This window comes from Pleurodeles waltl, chromosome 11 (assembly GCF_031143425.1).
Source record: "Pleurodeles waltl isolate 20211129_DDA chromosome 11, aPleWal1.hap1.20221129, whole genome shotgun sequence".
Taxonomy (NCBI): Eukaryota; Metazoa; Chordata; class Amphibia; order Caudata; family Salamandridae; genus Pleurodeles; species Pleurodeles waltl.
Genome location: NC_090450.1, coordinates 649,105,447 through 649,121,657, shown reverse-complemented (window position 1 = coordinate 649,121,657; position 16,211 = coordinate 649,105,447).

The following is a 16,211-nucleotide window of genomic DNA, read 5'->3' as shown; positions in this document are numbered from 1 at the left end:
CTGTTGGCAACTTTGCTGGTGCCAATTTGGCAGGGCATTTGTTTGTGCCTCTGCCTCATGACACCAGCAATGTTGGCCAGGTACTGCTGGAGTCAATAAAGCGGAGAGTAGGTGCCTCTGATGGCCACAGTTCTCCCTATTTGGACTGAGGCACCTATGGACTCCTGATAGGCTGCCCCCATGGTCTCCATCCCCAAACTCACCTGCTGTGAAAGCTCCTCCTGGACTCCTACTGCTGTAGTTTGAAAAATGATGTCTGGGTCTTTGGAGTCCAGGACTCTAGTTGAGCTGGCAGGTGGTGTGTATTGGATGTTGGGTGGCTCATCTGGAGATCCTGCAACGCTGTGTGTCCTTCCTGTGACCAGAGATGGTGCCTGAATTGCACCCAGGATCTGCTGGAGAGAGTTTCAGGATTGATGGGTTCCAGCTGGTCATCCACATGATCGGAGAAGTCCAGGAGAGGCAGCTGGTCAGAAGGTATGGCATCATCCTCCGCAATGAAATAGAGATATGTCAATGTTAATCTTTACTAGCTGTTCACATGAGTCATGAGGTTGTCAATCATGGTGCCTTAGTTACATGGTGCAGAACCAAGCATCAAGGCCCTCATTTATGAGCCTCTAGCGGCACTGTGCCACCAGAGTGTCATTTTTTTGAATGCTCCATTGGCACATCATGCCAGTCCACATTTACAAGTAGATTCAAAGCCATCTTCCATGGCTTTTCATGGGCTTCTGCATATGACCCCTTTCACGCATTACACTATGTGACAATTGAATTACATGAGTGTTGCTTGGGGTGTTCCCACTCAACACTCATGGAAGCATACAGAATCTGTTGCATTGCCAGATCTACAAATTTGGGTATGTGTCAGATTCCTCTGTCAGCCCACATGTGTTTTTTAATAGGGATGCAATGGGGAAGACTGTCCACATTCCTCCTCCCTGTCCCCTCTTGCTATGTGTGCTGTATCCTGCAGCACATATAGTAAGATGCAACAACCTTCCCTCCCTGCACAACAACACTCATCCCCGCAATAAAGGCCTTCTTGCAGCATGGTGCACGTGTTTGCGTAGACACATGGCAACAAATTGTGCACCAGCACAGATTCTAATGATAGAAATGCCCTGTATGTTGTGTGCAGGTTGCATTTGTGGCCTTTCCCAGTGGTGCAGGGAGGCAATATCCCAGCCCTTGCTGCCCCACCCTGCACAAAAGGCCTGGTACATGATGTCCAATTAGAGTTAAACAGAGACAAATGGAACAGTTGACACAGTGAAGGGAGTGGTTTGAGGGTTGTGAAGTGGTCTGTGCATATAGTGGGGGGGTCAGTGCACATTACTTGTGTTTGGTGTTTAGCCATTAGTGTGGCCCAATGCAAACCTTTAGCATACATACAGTACCTCCTATGTGCCTCCTCCTTTTGCCATTTGTTAGTTACAACATTGCCCCTGCTGTAACTTACCCTGTGTTTGTTTGCTATCATTAGCCACACTGTCCTGTACCTGGAGTCCTGCCACCAACTTCTCAGGGATGACCACTGCCACCAGCTCCTCCAGCTCATCGAGCTACTACTGGGGTGTGAGACTTCCACCACTGGTCTGCTGTGCTGCCTTTCAGTAGCTGGCCAGTTTCTCCCTTGTTCTGTGCTTGCAGTCATGCCATCTCTTCGCACAATCGGTCACAGTCCTCTTGGACTATCGTATGGCCTCCTTCCTACCTAATGGCAATTTAGAGGTGACGAAGAGCTGGTGTTGGTGCTCTGTCACCTCTGTCATCAAGATGTTGTTCTCCTACATTCCCTCTTACTTTTCCCCTTCTCCTGGGAGTCTGTCTAGACATCCTGTCTAGTACTGGGCTCATTGGGGTCTCTCTGGGGTCTGTCCTGGATTCTCCATTGTATCACCTTGTTGCTTCTTTGTGGCTTCCGCTAGCGTTTTTCTTACGCTTTTAAGCCCAAAAGTGACGTTAGCACGACTAGAGTCAAAATATGTGCCGCTAGTCAGGCTAACACCACGTTTGCAGCACTAGACATTTGTTTTGTGACATGTTGCAAAGGCGAGCATAATTTTTTTGACTCCAACCCTTTCTTACTGCCATGGTCCGCCATTTTGTAAATACAGCACAAGCATGGCGGTAAGAAATGTCTTAGCGCTGTGTTAAAGTTTTTGACGCACAACTGTGCTAGCACAGTTGTGCATCATTTCTGGCAAATATTGCTCTGTATAGCAGGATGATGCTAAATGTACAATGAGAGTCGTTTTGAGCTGATAAAATGTCCATGTGCCAAACATACTTTGGGCGAACCTCAAGGTCAATAAAACATATACACCAAACCATAAAGATACCATAAGAATGAGAGATTTAAAATCATCAGTAGCAAGATATTTTCAATGGAAAGGGAATACAGAAATTAAGATTTCAACTGTGTGCAGCAGTTTGTAAACCACTGAAGTGATTTACAAGAATGCTGTTTTGGTGTGGTTGATAGTGACTTAATAAGGAAATCGATAGGTCTTATGTTCTATTACGTCTTATAACAACAACATTGCATCGACTATTATTATGAATGTGACGTTGACTTACGAGATATCAACAATGATGTGACCATTAGATCACAAAGGAATTCCATAAACACTATTCTGGTGAATGGCTTCTACAAGTGGATAACTCTTTCAGTGTTAAAATACGTTTGATACATTGAAGGTTTCAGGAAACAGGTATTTTGAACTTTTGAGACATGGCTTTAGCGAACAATTAAAAAGTTAATAATGACAAATGTTACTGCTAAGATTACAATATATTTGCAAGTAGACATAACTCTCCTGAAGAAGAAGTTATTTAATCTCGATAGTGCCGAGGGCAAACATTAATTTATGATAATTGACAAATTGTCAGAAAATGAATGAAGCGGTTATAATGTTTCTATTTTAACTAGTTTTGAATATGAAGAGGATACGGAGTAGCATTCAAGTATGCTCTCCACGGAGTGGACTGGATCCCCATATTCAAAAACTATTGGTCTGGTTGCTGAAGATCGCATTTAATTTTCTGTAGCCTTGAAATGGCAATAATCACACCATGGGCAATTAACTCTGTATGATATGTCCTTGCGACACATCAAGGAAGTTCTTTTCAGTTGATGGGTGGTCTCTTTTTTTGGTCTACCAGGCTTCAAATCGATATCTTTCTACTTGCTGTATTGTCTATTGATCAGCATTTGTCCAACACTATAACAAACGTCAACCCTAGTACATGCAGGACTCATACTGTGGTCATTGTCCCTAGGACTGAGGCATTGCTCCAGAACACATTGCATGTAATTGAAGACATGTTTAATTTATCCCACTCCATTTCTAATAGTTAAATGGAAAATCCTGAATGCAAGTTAACATTTTAATTGCCAGGTCGTTAACATGTAATCATGAAGAAGTTGACTTCAGACAACAAGAAGCCTTTCTAGTTTTCGCTTATAATGGAAAACTGCCACCTCCACCCACAGGCTCGTCCCTCTCTATCTCTATTTCACTTGTGCTTTGTTCTGCCTTTTTTCACTCGTTTTTTTCCTTTACTTCTGCTTTCATTCCATCTCTCTTCCTTTTATCTACCCCCTCCCACACCGCTCCAGCCCCTGCGGTTCCACCCCCTTCCTCGAGAAGCCCCTTTCCCGCCCCGCAGCCTCCCAGCTGACCGCTCCTGCCACCCCCTCCCCTTCTTAATGACGGCCACAGCACTGTGAGAGGGCAACTGTACCGACCTCCTGGTCAGCGTCTGCTACCCTCCCCAGCTTCTCTGGCTGTTGCTGCCTCTGCCTTTTCCTGGGACGAACTGACAGCCTCCGACTCTCTGTTTGAGGCCCACCTCCACTGCAGGCTTGTCCCTGCACCTCATCCCTAGTGGTATAGTGGCCATCACAAGTACGTATCTTCTACCTATCTCTCTTTCACTCTTGTTTTTTTCTGCTTTTTTCACTTGTTTTTTACTTCTGTTTTCTTTCCATCTTTCTTCCCTTTCTACGCCACCCTCCAGCGCCGCTCTGGCCTCTGCGGCCAAGACCCCCTGCCCCTGTGTAGCACCTTTATCGCCTTCCCGCCTCCCAGCTGAACACTCCCTGCCCCCTCCCCTTCTCAATGGTGGCCGCAGCGTGACCATGCACAGCGAACAAGCACAGTGGGCTTTCTGCTGGCATAAAGGCGCACTAAAGGCAAGCCCATCTGCGCCCCTCTGCACCCGGACCGTGCCCAGTGCCAGGAACCCTGGATCTCTGTTAAGCCACCCCTGGCCAGCCTCCGTTACAACGCCGAGACCCTCCACTGCCTTAACACCAGAGGTCTCATCAACTGCTGCACCATCTTCCCCAAGGACACCTACGGACCTTTCACCTGCAGATACTGCAACTTCAGCGCAGGGGTCAACAAGCTGAAAGTACTCTCCACACATAGAGATACCAACATCCTCCACAACCCCATCAACTGCCTCCTCCTGAACATCCACTCCTCCCTCCACAAACACGCCACTGAAATCTGGGATTTGATCGACACCGCCCGACCGGACATCTCCTTCCTTACTGAAACCTGGACCAACCCCACCTCAATACCAGACATCCCCTTCGCTATTTCTGACTGATACAGCATCCTAAAGAAAGACCGGCCCTTCCACCCGGGCAGAGGACTCGCCATCATACACAAGTCCTCACCATGTGTCAAGGCCATCCCAGAAGAACAATGCACCACCATGGAACACCTTCACTCCAAGGTCCACTCAAACCATAACTCCTCCTTCCATGGCACCCTGGTGTACAGGCCACCCGGCCCCCGCCCATCATTCATAAACAACATTGTAGACATCACTACCCTCAGGCCCTGGCGTCAGATGACTGCCTCCTCCTCAGTGACCTGAATTTCCACCTCAAGGACCGTGCTGACCAAAACACCAAAGCTCTACTCAACAACCTCACCACCCTTGGACTCAGACAGCTGGTCTCCATACCCACACACATCGCAGGACACACACTGGACCCCATCTTCACCTCAAGCAACTGGATCACCATGGAGACCATCTTCACCCCAGACTGGACCGACCACCTCTGTATACATTTCACAATCACTGCACCCACCCCCCGCAGGACCCCCCACAGGAAAAGGAACAAAATCACCAATGAGCAACTCACCTCATCTCTTACCAAATCCCTTCCTCTTCCCTCCGATGATGCCAACACAGCAGCACGCAATCTCAACACATGGATCACCGAATACGCCAACACTCGAGCCCCCATCTGGCTGACATTAGCCAAACGCGTACCTAAGAAAGCCAGCTGGTTCACCACTGAACTCCAAGAATCAAAGTGCACCCACAGATGTTTAGAGAAAACATGGAGGCACAGCCAAACCAGTGAAGACCTCGCCTCCTACAGAGCTGCAACCGCCACCTACTGCCGAAACATCAAGAACGCAAGGAAGGACACGCTCTTGGATCGCATCAATTCTCCACACACAACTCTAAGGAACTCTCCTTGGTCATCAATGAGTTCTCAAATCCCTCTTCCAAAGCCACCAGCATCCCATCGTCACAGAACCTCTGCGACAAACTTGCCACCTTTTTCCACCATAAGATCCAGGACATCTACGACAGCTTCCTCCTGAAAAAACCTGGCATTGGAGCTTGCGACCGACCCACTCCCCCCAAGAACCCACCCAGACCATCCCAAACTGGTCCAAGCTCACCAGAGAGGAAACAGTCAGCATCATGAAAAGCATCCACTCCGGAGCCCCCACGGACCCTTGCCCACACCACATATACATTAGATCCAGCACATCCATCGCCCCCAAACTCTGAAATACAATGAACTGTTCCATCAACACTGGTACCTTCCCCGAGGACTGGAAACATGCCAAAATACACCCTCTTCTGAAGAAACCCTTGGCTGACCCATCAGAACTAAAGAATTTCCAGCCCATCTCACTGCTTCCCTACCATGCCAAAGTAATTGGAGAAAGCAATCAATGCACAACTACAGCATTTCATCAAGACCAACAACTCCCTGGACAGCTCCCAGACCAGTTTCCGCAGCAGCCACAGCACAGAGACAGCTCTCCTGGCACCAACCAATGACATCCAATCACTCTTAGACCAGGCCACACCGCAGCGCTCATACTCCTCGATCTCTCAGCAGCCTTTGACATGTTCTCTCACAGCACTCTACTTACCAGACTCCATGACATAGGAATCCGTGGGAGAGCCCTGGAATGGATCCACTCCGTCCTCTCTGGGAGGACTCAGAGGGTCAGACTCCCATTCTACACATCCAGTCCCATAGGAGTCAATTGCAGAGTCCCCCAAGGATCCTCACTGAGTCCCACACTGTTCAACATATACATGGCCCCTCACGCGGCCATCATCAGAAGCCATGGAATTAACATTGTGTCAAATTCCGATGACACACAGCTCATCATTTCCCTCACCGAAGACCTGGGCACAGCCAAAATGAACGTCCACTCAGGAATGGAAGCCGTCACCACCTGGATGAGAGAAAGCTGCCTCAAGCTCAACTTTGACAATAGTGAGCTCATCATTTTCAGAAACGCCACCTCAGCTTGAGACGACTCCTGGTGGCCCACATCCCTCAGCGCCCCCCTACACAGACTGAGCACGCCCGCAACCTAGGCATCATCTTCGACTCCTCGCTATCCATGACCCGCCAGGAAAACTCAGTCACCTCCTCCTGCTGGCACACACTTTGCAAACTTCAGAAAATCTTCAAATGGATCCCAGCAGACTGCCGCAGGACAGTCACTCACACCTTAGTCACAAGTAAGCTTGACTACGGGAATGCCTTCCATGCCAGCACCTCGACTAGGAACATCAAAAAAACAACAACTCATCCAGAACGCCGCCGCCAGACTCATCCTGGACCTCCCACACTGAGAACATATCTCCCAACACCTAAGGACCGTCCACTATCTCCCGGTCGAGAAACGAGTCACCTTCAAGCTACTCACCCACATGTACAAGGGCATACACAACGCAGGACCAACCTACCTGAACCACTGCATCTTCTTCCACACCCCCGCCAGATCCCTCCACTCCGCCCAGCTGGCCCTGGCCACCATCCCTCCCATTCACAAAACCACCGCCGGAGGATGATCCTTCACCTACATTGCAGCAAAGAGCTGGAACAACTTCCCCCTGCACCTCAGACAAAGCCCATCGCTTACCATCTTCAGGAAGAGCCTGAAGATGTGGCTCTTTGAATGATGCCCCTTCCCTTCTCCCCCAGCACCTTGAGCCCCTCGCAGGTGAGTAGCCACTCTTTACAAAAAATTATTGATTGATTGACAAAAATCATAGCCAAATGTAGCCATCTTTCTTAAATCGAGCATCATCAAACTAACATATCTAATGCACTTTGAAACAAATAGTTTATTTGTCAGCTTGGAGCTTTCTGTAAGAGGCTCTTCCAGCTCAGGGTTAGATCATTTGGCTATTCCTGATTTTAGAGGGCTGCACCTTGCTTCTTACCTATTTTTGAGTTAGGTGAGCCAAACCTGTAAGCCAGTTCCTCTGAGAAACTCAACATGTGGGAGATTACAGTGCAGGAGCCATCCTCAACCATGTTCACCCTTCCGTGGAAGCACTCCCCACCTACATAAACATAGCTGGAAATGTGCTGTGAGATCAGCGGATCCTCTGCTGCTAGAATATTGGGCCTGTTTGTAACCTGCTGTCAGTTTCTGAGGTTGCTGCACTCCTGCACAAATTCCCCTTGCAGCATGGAAATAAATTACGCATTGTCTGTGCCATGCCGGAAATTCCGATACACACCCTATTTTTCCATGCATCTCCTCCTCTGCGGTCTCCGTCCATGTTATTTTTGACGCAAATTGGGTACTTTGTGGAAAAAAGAGACAACTGTTGATTTGTAAGATTTAATACTCTTTTTAAACATGCAAACGTGATATCTCAACTTTTGCTTATTGAATCTTGATCATTTTGACCTTAATTTAACCAGATACATAACTATGGTGTTTTCACTGTGTTACTGTATGATTTATTGCACAAATCCTTTACACATTGCCTTCTAAGTTAAATCCTGACTGCTCCGTGCCAAGCTACCAGAGGGTGGGCACAGGATAATTTGGATTGTGTGCAACTTACCCTGCTTAGGATTGTGGTCCCTATTTGGACAAAGTTGAATACCTCTGCCAACTAGAGACCCCATTTCTAACACACCCCAGATTCTGTTTATTAGGAGAGGTGAATCTTACCTTCTCTTTCTTGACTGTAGAAGACCTATTAGCATATGTGATATGTGAAGGGGCACAACCAACTGGAGTTTGACTGACTTATTAGACTAAGCCTGGCTGAATTGGCCATGATTTTCGGCCCTCATCCTAAACTTAACTGGGATGAATCTTTCTTTGTGTTGAATAATCTGTCCTCTACCCCATAAACAGAGAAATAGGACTATGAATGCAACCTTTCATGGAAGAGGCCCTGATAACTTAATGTTGACAAGGACACCTTATTAGAAATAGGAAACTATGTCCTCTCTGATCCAGCCTTTGAAACAGACATAACTTTCACTATTCCACCAAATGACTGTCTCCTTTGACCTAACTATAAGCGAAGGCAAACTGTTTGCCTGACCCTTGGTTGTTCTCAATGAATGAAGCCTTGTGTTACCACTCTCTGTTTGCCTCCTTGAGTGGACCTAACTCTCCCTGACAGCATCTTACTTCAACCTGTCAATAGTATTGACAATTGCACTTGGCTGCAGCTCTATTGGCCTAATCTACTGAAACTAAAACAAATCTCTATGGTACCATTTCCTGAGTGACCTCCTCCTTTGCTTGACCTAAGCCAACTGTGCCAGTTTGTTTTGGCTATTGCTTGTCAGTGTGATCCTGAGACATTCACCCTCATACCTGCACTGCCTTCTATACCACTACTACCATACGCTCCCCACACTAAGTTGCCCGACTGTCGTTTGGATGGAACAAAAAATACCTAAGAACCCCATCTTGATGCTTTTCTGAGTATTTATCTAATCTAGGGCCTACATACTTCAGATTCGTCACTATAGCTCATACACTTTTTTTGCTAGAGGGTATGTCCTCTAGCTGTTTTTTGTCATAATCATAATGCTGTGCCTCTTATTGACTCTCCTAATCAACTAATGAACGCCAGACTGAATTCTCACAAAATCATATACTCCTAAAGCTATCCAAAATGTGATTAAGAATTTCAAGCAGTCTCCTTTGTTACTAACCTGAAACTCTGGTCTTAGAGCAATATTATAATAGAAATAGGTGTCCAAAAGCTGACCTCTATTTGTCTCTCATAACAGCTCATTTGGGTCATCACTTTCAAGCAAGTTTGAAGATTGATAGGATCTATATGATACCATGCAACCAAAGACTCCCAAAAATCTCATCTGACACCTTCAAGACCCACCTCTCAGTCTCAATCTGCAATAATGGAAAGAGCTTGATGCAATTGTCTGACTCCAACGAGGAAAAGATTGCCCATCCATTTGATGAACTTCCATGTGCTTCTTCATCCCTGACATTTCCAACTCACCTTTAAACAGTGATACTGCTCCAGTCTCCTTTCATGCCAAACCCTGTCTTCCTGATCTAAACCACACCCAGCTCTCCTTACGGCAACTTCTTACCTTGGTTCAGTATCATGAACCTAAATGCCGTAGACAGGACTAGCAGTTCTGATGCCTTTTCCCCTTGGGCCTATTTGCATGAAACACCACTGTAAATTGTCTTGGAGGCACATTACCTGTCAGCTTAACTTCTACAAGACCTTCCAGTTACCTTTCACCCTGGACTAGTCCTCTGAATCCTGTCTCCATGGATGGAACCGACAATCTTCAGACTTTTTCTACTCATGCCTGTGCAATTATGGCAAATGTTGCTAACTCTCCTCAGTCTGCTAAAATCACTGATCATTCTGACCCACTGCACCAAATCTGATTCATTCTCACCACTCATCCATACCTACAACACCTCCTAAATTCTACTACCCCTCTTAACAACCTCCTCACCGCATCTGAAATATGTAATAAAAATAAGTCTTATCACCTCTCATAAATCCAATGCTAACTGCAAATGTTGACATTCCTACACAGATGTCTTTGTTAAGCTGTCCTTGGGAATAAACAACTTAATAGATATTATTCAATCTCTCTCCCTGGAAATGAAAATCATAACTACCTAAATCTTGATGTGTGTTTCTCCTCTAAGGACCCTGCACCCTTCCTCACCTGCACAGAAATTATAAGTCATCCAAAACCAAAACGCCGAAGTAATTGACTTGAAGCATGATTTTCTACTGTGGAACACCCTAATAATACTTGTTCTCATAACATGCATCCTTCCCTCAACACTGTCAAAACTGACTCCTTTCTGCCCAACTATCTCTACTCTTGACAAGAACTTTTTTCTTGAATTCAACAATCTTCCATCAGGATTTTAAAAAGATGCCAGTCAAAATTTCACTCATGCACCTAAGACAATTCCAGTTTGGAGATATTCATCACTTGAAGGGCAGGTGGTCGCAGCCTAACATGAGAAATTGGAAATTTCACTGAGCTGTCTGTACTCCCTATGAACTGACCTTTACAAACAAACTTCCAATGTATACTACATAACTTTCTGTCTCCTGCCAAACACAAAATTGAGATTGCCAGCTCTATCCTAAATAAGGGCTTGGATCTCATGATGATCTTGACGGAAACCTGCTTCAATTAATACGCTCTGCCAGTTATGCTGTTTATGATCCTGCCAAACTATGAAATTATAAGCCTTGACAAGGAAGGCAAACATTTGTGCAGTTGCGGTCATTTAGATAAAATCCATCACCTGCTAACAAATCATCCCAATGGCCTTCCCCTTCCTCACAACAGACATCAAAACCATTGGACTAAAATTTAGCAGATGCAAAATCATTTATCACCCACCAAGGGACAACAAAATAATTGTTGAACAGTACATGGACTCTATCACATCTCAACTTGTATTGTCCAACACCCACCAGATTTTCATTGGTGACTTCAACCTGCTCTGAGGAGATTCTAAAGATAACCATTATCAGGCTTTCCTCCCTATTTCTACTTTAAAATGACCTAACCCAACAATTTATAAAAACCTACATATATATATATATATATATATAGGAGGCAGGCGGGATCTGCCTATTGCTAGAAATGATCTTACACACACTGCTGAGCCAATCACTGTAGACTGGTCTGGTCACTACCAAATACTCTTTGATCTCTCCTTCTCCAAATCAGTAACTCATAGTTAACCAGTATGCCCTAGGGGCATAAGAGATGTCAAGGATGATATCTTAGGGAGACATGCCTAATATACAGGCCCTGGAACGCTTTGGACCAATTAAATGTTAACACCGCTACTAACAACCTGAACTCCACTTTAACAGGACTAATGAATGATGTAGCATCCCTGAGAGAAAAAAGCATTAAAGTGAAAAATAACTCACTCATTATATACCAAGGATCTCAACCAAGAACAAAAAAATCCTCAGATTGTTTGAACCCTTTTGGAGACAAAATCCCCTTAGTTAACATCTAGAACCAATCAATCAATCAATCTATTTATAAAGCGCACTACAAACCCGTGAGGGTTTTCAAGGCGCTTGGGGGGGTGAGGGGTGCTGCTACTGCTCAAAGAGCCAGGTCTTGAGGTGTCTTCTGAAGGTGAGCAGGTCCTGGATCTGTCTTAGGTCAGACGGGAGGGTGTTCCAGGTCTTGGTGGTGAGGTAGGAAAAAGATCTTCCGCCGGAGGATTTGCGCTGAATGCGAGGGATGGAGGTGAGGGCGAGGTTGGCGGAGCGGAGTTGTTGGGTGGGGGTGTAGAAGCTGAGTCTGTGGTTAAAGTAGGCTGGTTCGGTGTTGTGGAGTGCTTTGTGTGCGTGGGTGAGGAGTTTGAAGGTGATCCTCTTGTCGACGGGGAGCCAGTGCAGGTATCTCAGGTGGGGGGGGATGTGGCTGTGGTGGGGGATGTTTAGGATGAGTCAGGCGGAGGCGTTTTGGATGTGTTGGAGGCGTTGCACGTGTTTGGACTGGATGCCTGCGTAGACTACGTTGCCGTAGTCGAGCCTGCTGCTGACGAGGGCCTGAGTTACTGTGTTTCTTGTTTCGGTTGGGATCCATTTGTAGATTCTGCAAAGCATGCAGAGGGTGTTGTAGCAGGAGGAGGAGATGGCGTTGACCTGTTTTGACATGGAGAGGGATGAGTCGAGGATGAAGCCGAGGTTTCGTGCCTGGTTGGTTGGTGTCAGAGGGGTACCCAGCGAGGCTGTCCACCACGAGTCGTCCCAGGCGGAGGGGGTGGGCCCAAGGATGAGAACCTCCTTTTTGTCCGAGTACAGTTTCAGCCGGCTGCTTCTCATCGAGTTGGCGACGGCCTTCATGCCCTCGTGGAGGTTGGTTTTGGCGGTGTGTGGGTCCTTGGTGAGGGAGAGGATGGGTTGGGTGTCGTCGGCGTAGAATATGATGTTGAGGTTGTGTTGACAGGCCACTTGTGCGAGGGGGGCCATGTAGATGTTGAACAGCGTCGGGCTGAGGGATGAGCCCTGGGGTGTGACGCAGATGATGTTGGTGGCTTCGGATTGGAAAGGGGGGAGGCGGACTCTCTGGGTTCTTCCAAGGAGGAAGGAAGTGGTCCAGTCGAGGCCTTGCTCTTGGATCCCTGCTTCGTGGAGGCAGATTTTCAGAGTGCGGTGGCAGACTGTGTCGAAGGCGGCTGACAGGTCTAGGAGAATGAGGGCTGATGTTTCTCCATTGTCGAGTTGGCTTCTGATGTCGTCTGTAGCGGCGAGGAGAGCGGTCTCGGTGCTGTGGTTCCGTCTGAAACTCGACTGGGAGGGGTCGAGGATGTTGTTGTCTTCGAGGTATCGGATGAGTTGAGTGTTGACGATTTTCTCAATGACCTTCGCCGGGAATGGGAGCAGCGAGATGGGCCGGAAGTTCTTCAGGTCTTTGGGGTCTTCTTTTGTTTTTTTGAGTAGAGCGTTGATTTCGGCGTGTTTCCAGCTCTCCAGGAATCTTGCTGTTTCGAAGGAGATGTTGATGACCTTCCGTAGGTGTGGTGCGATGGCTGTGTTTGCTTTGTTGTATATGTGGTGTGGGCACAGGTCTGACGGTGATCCGGAGTAGATAGAGTGTATGATCTTGCGAGTTTCGTCGTAGTTGATTCTGGTCCAGGAGGTCAGGGGGTTGGTGCGGGTGGAGTTCGTGGAGGGCGGGACAGGCATGTTAGAGATGGTGGGGGTGTTGAAGCTGTCGTGGATGTCAGCAATCTTTTGTTGGAATGCGGTCGGTAGGGCATCGCACAGTTCTTGGGAGGGGGGGTGTCGTTGACGGTGGCGCTGGGGTTGGAAAGCTCCTTCAGGATGTTGAAAAGTTCTTTGCAGTCATGAGTGTTGTTTTCCAGGTGAATTTTGAAGGAGGGCCTTTTCGCTAGCCTGAGGAGATGGTGATGGCTGCATGGGGCGTCCTTAAATGCTGTGTGGTTGTTGGGTGTGCGTTCGTGGAGCCATTTCTTCTTGAGTTTACGGCGTTTGGAGGCTTGGAGGTCGTTGGTGAACCAGGTGGCTTTTTTGTTGGTTAGGTTGTTGGAGGTTTTCTTGAGTGGTGCGAGGCAATTGGTGCAGTCGTTGATCCATAGCCTGAGGTTGTGGGTGGCGATTTCAGGGTCGGTGGGCGGTTTCTGGGCTAGGGCGTTGGTCAACTGATCTTCGGTGACTTTGCTCCAGCGTCGACGGGGTGGTTGCTCGGTGAGGTGGTGTTTGGTTTGTTTCTTGAAGGTGAAATGGATGCAGTGATGGTCAGTCCAGTAGAGTTCAGTGGTGCGATTGAAGGTGACGTGGTCGCTTGTGGTGAAGATGTGGTCAAGACTGTGACCAGCTGTGTGGTGGGTGCATTGACAAGCTATCTGAGGCCGAGGTTGGTGAGGTTGTCGATCAGGGTGGTGGAGTTGATGTTGTTATTGTTCTCGAGGTGGAAGTTCAGGTCCCCGAGGAGGATGTAGTCCATGGAGCCGAGTGCGTGGGTGCTGGCAAGGTCGGCGATGGCGTTGCTGAACAATGCCCTGGGTCCAGGAGGTTTATAGATGAGCGTTCCTTTGAGGGTGGTGTTGGGGTCGGAGTGGATTTGAAAGTGAAGGAGTTCGGCGGAGCTGAGGGAGTCGTCCAGGTGGGTGTTGACTCCAAGGGTGGCCTTGTGGACGATGGCTATGCCTCCTCCGGTTCTGTTGGTGCGGTCTCTGCGGGAGATCTTGTACCCGCCCGGGATGGCTATGGCGATGACAGGTGCTGAAGAGTTGCTCCACCAGGTTTCGGTTAGGAAGGCTACGTCGGGGTGGTGGAGTCGAGCAGGTCCCAGAGCTCGATGGCGTGCTTACATGCGGAGCGAGTGTTTAGGAGTATGCAGCGGAGGTGGTTGGTCTTGGTCCTAGGAGGTTGATGGGCTCTTACGCAGGTGAAGCTGCAGTTGTGGCAGGAAAAGGGTCCGTGTGTGCTTTTCGGAGTGGCCTGAAAGCAGGTGGTGTCTCTGCCGGTGTTGAGTGCGAGGAGGGTGCTGGCGTCGTAAAGGAGGCTGGTGATGTGGCTGTTGGGGGGTCCAGGGGTTCTGGTGCTGGGTGCGGTCCAGGCACGGACGGGCGCAGACGGGCTTGCCTCTGGCACGCCTCCGGCGCGCTAGCAGCATGCCCGCTGCGCGTGACCGCCATTAAGAAGGGAGGGGGAGGGACGAGCAGCTGGGAGGCGGGAGACACGGGCTAATGGGGGTACGGGGGGCAGGGGGAGCAGAAGAGAGCGGGAAATTGACGCAGAACTGGGGAAAAGTGAAAGAGGACAAAAGGCAAAAAAGTTAAAAAGGTGAATAAGACAAAGAGTGAAAAAGCAGAGAAAAGCAGTGAAAAGCAGAATAAAAAATGCAAGAATGCCGTAAAGAAAGTCAAAAGATCGCAGAAGAATGGACAGAGCAGAAAACCATAGAAAACACTCTAGCGGATCGGGTCCAGGAGGGCCTCGATCCCTTGAAGCAGCGAGGGCGGGGAGGGAGAGACACGGGCACGGCTCGTTGGTGCTGTGCGCGCGGGAGTGTATTACCTGGCCAAAATAGGTCAGGAGACACTCACCTTAGCGCGCAGCAACCGCCTTTAAGACGGGAGGGGGGGAGGGAGGAGCAGCTGAGAGGCGGGAGGAGCGGGCAAATGGGGGTGTGGGGGGCGGGGGGAGCGGGAGAGAGTGGGAAAAAGGCACAGAACTGGGGGAAAGTGAAAGAGGACAAAAGGCAAAAAAGTTAAAAAGGTGAATAAGACAAAGAGTGAAAAAGCAGAGAAAAGCAGTGAAAAGCAGAATAAAAAATGCAAGAATGCCGGAAAGAAAGTCAAAAGATCGCAGAAGAATGGACAGAGCAGAAAACCAGAGAAAACACTCTAGCGGATTGGGTCCAGGAGGGCCTCGATCCCTTGAAGCAGCGAGGGCAGGGAGGGAGAAACACGGGCATGGCTCGGTGGTGCTGTGCACGCGGGGAGTGTATTACCTGGTCAAAACAGGTCAGGAGACACTCGTTTGCTATACGAGAAGTTGTTGCTGTACCAGAAGATCATATAAAAAGCATTCCTTTGATGCCAAATACTAGTCCACTAGATCACAGATTGATTGGGCTCCAAACAGACCTAGAAAACTCTTTGAAGTAGTCAAAGCAGCATCAAAGCCACAAATGACTCTTGAAGTTTTAGAACCAGAGTGGAAATATGAGGAAGTTACACCCATTTTTTGTTAAAAGATCGCCAGATGCTCATTTTTCTTAAATATTTAATGCAGTATGGTTTGATCACGTGTTGCTCCTTGCAGAATGTTCTGTTCCGTTAGCAGCATTTAAAGAGTTTAGAAATTCTATTTAAGTGGGGTGCCTTTAAGCAGCCATTCAACATTCCGCGACAGGAAAGGCATCAGGACCGGATGGGGTCCCATGTGAACTTTTTAAAAACGTATTCTTGATTTGAGGGTCCCTCTGTTGACTAATGTATTTAGGTCTCTTTTAATTGAGGAGAACTTGGAATTGTGGAGTTGTGAAAACAGACAGTTACAGTTCCTATCTATAAAAATGGAGACAAAATTGTTCCCTCTAACTATCGTCCCGTTTCCTTGCTTGAGTCCTTCCAGAAGAT